Here is a 6,064-nt window from a genome sequence, read left to right on the forward strand (position 1 = left end):
GCTGTACTTCATCTAACAGAGATTTATTTTTTTTAATTTTTAACATTTTATTAGGGACTCATATGATTGGGTATTTATAACACTCAAACCAATCCCCAAACTACTAGAATGAATAAATGAATTTAGTAAGATGTACAGGAACCGATTCTACAGACAACAGGTAATTGGGAAATGAAAATTCTAAACATCATTTATAAGAATACCTCCCAAATTAAATTTCTAGCACTAGATCTAATGAAAGTTTGTACAAGCCTGAAAACTATGAAATACTGATAAGAGAAATTTTAAAAGACCTAAATCAATGGAGAGAAAACTGTTCATGGATTATAAAATTTAGTGTTCTTAAAACATCAATTCTTAAAAACAAATAAAACAAACAAACAAAAACCCATCAAGTCTTGCCAGATTGATCTATAGGCTGGGTGAAATCCTAATCAAAATCCTTATGCGAGTTTTTCTTTTTGGTAGAAATTGATAAAAAAAATTCTAAAACTTATATGGAAATGTAAAGGACCGAGAATTATCAAGGCAATCTTGAAATAGAATAAACCTGGGGGGTTATGACTACCAGGTTTTAAACCCTTACTGTAAAGCTTTAGGACTTAAGATTTCAATATTGATGGGCGCATACATAGACAAACAGACCATTGGAACAAAAAGGAGTCACCTGACTTAGAACAAGGGGGTCAGCACAATCCATATGGAAGGATGGTCTCTCAAGTTCTACTGGGCCAACTGGATGTCATCAAAAAGACTCATTCCTTAGTTCATGCTGTGCATAGAAATTAATTTGAGGTGGATCATAGACTTAAATATGAAAGGTAAGACAATAAAACTTCTAGAAGATATTAAGAGGCACTGAAGTCAATTGTCTTAAGAGAGACTAATGTATCTTTGATCAAACAATAGGGATAGTACCTTGGCACCAGACTACTACTATGAAATGATTTGACCAAAGATTCAACATTTGCCTACTCACCCTTTTACATGTGTAGAGCTCAGTGATATCAACGACATTAATTATGTTGTCCAACCATTTCCCTTAATCAATGCTAAATTTCCCTTCACCATAAACAGACACCCATTACTTCCCAAACAATTGGCTCTCCTCTTCCTTTCCCTCTTGTCCCTGGTAACTACTACTAAACTTTGGTCTCTATAGACTTGCCTAGTTTTATCATTTCACATAAGTTAGTGTGATAGTTTATTGTGCCAACCTGGCCAATGAACACATGTGAGATTCATTGAAGGGCAGTTTACTTGAAAGGCGGAGAGATACATGCCTCGGAGAGCCTCGCCTTTCTCATCTCTTGCTCTCTTATGGTCGGACCAGGGTGCAGCTGTCTTAGCCAGTTCCCAGCTTCAGCTGGCAAGGATCACTTCCTGCAAGACATCCCTGAGGAGAAGCCACATTGACCTACTCTGATGCAGCCCTGGGTGCTGGAGCAACCCTGTGGAGACCCCTACCAGCGCTGAGATGTTTACAGATTCACTGACTCGGCTTTCCGCCTGTAGTCGGCATCATTGCGTCTGTCTTGTGAGTTTGAAGAAGACTTTGTAGATCGGTGGTAGACATATGAGCTAAGGTTGGACTTATAGGCTTGGGCAGCACTGGGTTGGGATGCTTTCTTTATATACACTTACACTTTATATAAAACTCTCTCATACACATATGAGTTTCTGTGGATTTGTTTCTCTAGTCTACCCAGACTAACATAGTGAGATCATATACCATTTGTTCTTTGGTGATTGACTACCTGCATTCAACATTAGGACTTCATTTCTTCTGATAGCTGAGCAATATTCCATTGTATACATGTCATTACATTTTACTTTTCCATTCATCTGGGTTATTTCCAGCTTTAGGCTATTGAGAATATTGTTGTAATAAGCATAGGTTTTTTGGTGTTTTTTTTTACACCAACAATATGTCTTTTTAATTAAGAATGTTACAGGGTCAATTATTTGTGTTTATGTCACAGCCCCATGTGTTTTCCTGTTAGAACAAACACCCCTTCTGCTGGGCCACTGGTGGCAAGGAGGTTGAGGGGCTAGAACTGGAACTTTCTGGATGGTGGGAAAACAGGGAGCTGGATCTTCCTGGGTGGCGGGGGAGGAGGGGAAGAGGGGGACAGGGAGCTGGATCTTCCTGGATGGTGGGAAAACAGGGAGCTGGATCTTCCTGGGTGGCGGGGGAGGGGGGGAAGAGGGGGACAGGGAGCTGGATCTTCCTGGATGGTGGGAAAACAGGGAGCTGGATCTTCCTCTTTCATGATGATGGAACCAGAATGGGGAGCATAAGTTTTAAAATTTATAAATCACTTGCGTAAATACCTCCGAGTGGAATTTGAGTCATATGGAAATATATTTTTAATTTTTTGAGAAATAACCACCCCTATTTTTCACATTAGCTGTGTAATTTTATATTTCTGTCATGGATGGATAGGGGTTCCAATTTTATACATCGTTGACATTTGTTTTTCGTATTTTTGGTTTTTTATTTTAATGAGATCAGGTGTTGCCTCGTGGTGCTTTTCATTTTCGTCTCTGTTATAAAAACATGGATCGAGGGTGGGTTGGAAAGGGGGAACTGATTACAAGGATCTACATGTGACCTCCTCCCTGGGGGACACACAACAAAGTGGGTGAAGGGAGACGTCGGGCAGGGAAAGATATGACAAAATAATAATTTATAAATTATCAAGGGTTCATGAGGGATAGGAAAATGGGGAGGGAGGGGAAAAAATGAGGAGCTGATACCAGGGGCTTACGTGGAGAGCAAATGTTTTGAGAATGATGAGGATAACGAATGTATAAATGTGCTTTACACAATTGATGAATGTATGGATTGCGATAAGAGTTGTATGAGCCCCTAATAAAATGATTAAACAAACAAACAAACATTGATCATCCACATAAGTGATTATTAGTCACATGAATATTCTCCTTGGTGAAAAGTGTGTCCAAGTCTATCCAGAATAAGGTTGGTGTTGTTTTTAAATGACAAAGTATTAGTTTCTGGGGTGGCTTACCTCGGTTCTTACTACTCAATGTTGAAAGAATTCACGCAGCACAAGCACTTTTTTAAACCCAAGTAAATTTTATGAGGGAAAGGGAAGTTTCAGGTAATTACAGTCTCAAAAAATACATGCTTCTCTGGAAAGCGTGTACACTGCGTCGTGGCTGAAGATGGCCACTTCAGGGGAGCATGAAAAACGACGTGAAAAGAGTACCTGAAGAGGATCGCGACGTGGGAAGGGGGGGGGTGGCGCGAGTAGGCGCCCATGGTGTTTGACCCGGCGGCTGGCGAGGGAGAAGAAAGGGGAGGAGAAAAAGATCGGAGGAGCTGGAGCCGAAATGTTCCGGTGTGGAGGCATTGCGGCGGGTGCCTTAAGACAGAAACTTGCGCCCTTGGTGACATCAGGGTGCATCCGAAGCCCGAGGCAGAAGAATCAGCTCCCAGGCAACTTGTTCCAGCGATGGCACGTTCCCCTAGAACTCCAGATGACAAGACAAATGGCCAGCTCCGGCGCTTCAGGGGGCAAAATCGATAACTCTGTGTTAGTCCTGATTGTGGGCTTATCAACCATCGGAGCTGGCGTGTATGCCTACAAGACAATTAGAGAGGACAAAGAAAGGTACAGCGAAAGAATCTCAAGCTTAGGGCTGACGCCAGAAGAGAAGAAGAAAAGGGCAGCGGCGCCTGCATCCGCAGGAGAGCCGACTCCTCAAGCCAGGCCACCAAGCCACGTCCCTTTCCTGCTTATCGGTGGAGGCACTGCTGCCTTTGCGGCCGCCAGATCCATCCGGGCTCGGGACCCTGGGGCCAGGGTTCTCATTGTATCTGAAGACCCTGAGCTGCCATACATGCGGCCACCCTTGTCCAAAGAACTGTGGTTTTCAGATGATCCAAACGTCACCAAGACCCTGCGGTTCAAACAGTGGAATGGAAAAGAGCGAAGCATCTACTTCCAACCACCTTCCTTTTATGTTTCGGCTCAGGACCTGCCTCACATTGAGAATGGTGGTGTGGCTGTCCTCACAGGGAAGAAGGTAGTGCATCTGGATGTGAGAGGCAACATGGTGAAACTGAACGATGGTTCCCAGATAACCTATGAGAAATGCCTGATTGCAACAGGGGGCACGCCAAGGAATCTGTCTGCTATCGATAGGGCTGGCGCAGAGGTGAGGAGTCGGACGACACTCTTCAGGAAGATTGGAGACTTCAGGGCCTTGGAGAAGATCACACGAGAAGTCAAATCGATCACAATTATTGGTGGGGGCTTCCTGGGCAGCGAGCTGGCCTGTGCTCTTGGGAGAAAGGCTCAAGTGTTGGGCACAGAAGTGATGCAGCTCTTCCCTGAGAAAGGGAACATGGGGAAGATTCTCCCGGAATACCTCAGCAACTGGACCATGGCCAAAGTCAGACGAGAAGGGGTTCAGGTGATTCCCAATGCAATCGTGCAGTCAGTGGGGGTCAGCGGCGGCAAATTACTCATCAAGCTGAAAGATGGCAGGAAGGTAGAAACTGACCACATAGTGGCAGCTGTGGGCCTGGAGCCCAATGTGGAATTGGCCAAAACTGGCGGGCTAGAAATCGACTCAGACTTTGGAGGCTTCCGGGTAAATGCAGAGCTCCAAGCTCGCTCCAACATCTGGGTGGCAGGAGACGCTGCGTGCTTCTATGACATCAAACTGGGCAGGAGGCGAGTAGAGCACCACGATCATGCTGTCGTCAGCGGACGCCTAGCTGGAGAAAACATGACCGGCGCTGCCAAACCCTACTGGCACCAATCAATGTTCTGGAGCGACTTGGGCCCAGATGTTGGTTATGAAGCTATTGGCCTTGTGGATAGTAGTTTGCCCACCGTTGGTGTATTTGCAAAAGCAACTGCCGAAGACAATCCTAAATCTGCCACCGAGCAGTCTGGGACTGGTATCCGATCTGAGAGCGAGACAGAGTCTGAGGCCTCAAACATCGTTATCCCTCCAAGTAACCCGGCTACCCACCAGGTCCCCACTGAAGGGGAGGACTACGGCAAAGGCGTCATCTTCTACCTCAGGGAGAAGGTGGTGGTGGGGATTGTCCTCTGGAACATCTTTAACCGAATGCCAATCGCAAGGAAGATCATTAAGGATGGGGAGCAACATGAAGATCTCAATGAAGTAGCCAAGCTCTTCAACATTCATGAAGACTGATGCCTCACGTCGGGCAGGCGGCCAGTGCCTCGCCCGCCGTCCCTGACAGCGACTAGAATGGGTACGGGAGCCCCTTTTTTTATAGAGCCAGTGTCCTCTGTGCGTCTGAGTGTGAATGATCAAGGCCTTCGTGAATGTTTTCAGCCATGCAGTCATATTCTTAATGTTCACTTCTCTAAATAAAGCCAAATTCTTCTAAAAAAAAAGAAGAGGATCGCGTACCTGAAGAGGATCGCGTACCTGAAGAGGATCGCGTACCTGAAGAGGATCGCGTACCTGAACAGGATCGCGTACCTGAAGAGGATCGAGGTACCAGCTCGCGAAGTCAAGCTTGTGCAACAAAGAACAGGAATCCCAGGAGAGTGAGTGGGCTTGCGGGCTCACGTGCATCCTACATGGGAAGAATCTTACCCTCTGCTTGCAGAGCACACCTGAAAGAGAGGGCCTGCCCTCACCGTGTGCCATGTAGTCCCTCTGATCCTACTGGCTGGGGAGGCTTGGTTGAGGGTATTGGCCAACCTTGAGTTTAGGTGCACTGTGTGATGTAATATTGCTGGTCCTTAAGGTGAGTATACCCACCTTGGCTTCCACCTCGGACAAGGTGGTTTGGACCTGAGCATGCTCAGTTCTGGATTTTCTCATAGGCATCTAAAGGGTGCCTGTTTTCCCCGTAACCCTTTTATTGTGGTGTGGACAGCTAACGCTTGTTTATCATAGGCGTTCGTTGGAGACAAGGCCCCTGCATCCTCATCTAGTGCCCTTTCAAAAGCAGTGAATGAACTGGAACAAAATGTGTGTTGTCTAGTGCAAAATGGATGCTTTGCTCTCTAAACCTTCACCGAATTCAAAATTAAAACAACAACAA

The 6,064-nt window shown here is 45.6% G+C and overlaps 1 pseudogene; it reads left to right on the forward strand.

Moving 5' to 3' along the window:
* The first annotated feature begins 3,265 nt into the window (after nucleotides 1-3,265).
* LOC142431977 (apoptosis-inducing factor 1, mitochondrial pseudogene) lies at nucleotides 3,266-5,408 on the forward strand (annotated as a pseudogene).
* Nucleotides 5,409-6,064: the final 656 nt, after the last annotated feature.

This window comes from Tenrec ecaudatus, chromosome 18, assembly GCF_050624435.1.
Source record: "Tenrec ecaudatus isolate mTenEca1 chromosome 18, mTenEca1.hap1, whole genome shotgun sequence".
NCBI lineage: Eukaryota > Metazoa > Chordata > Mammalia > Afrosoricida > Tenrecidae > Tenrec > Tenrec ecaudatus.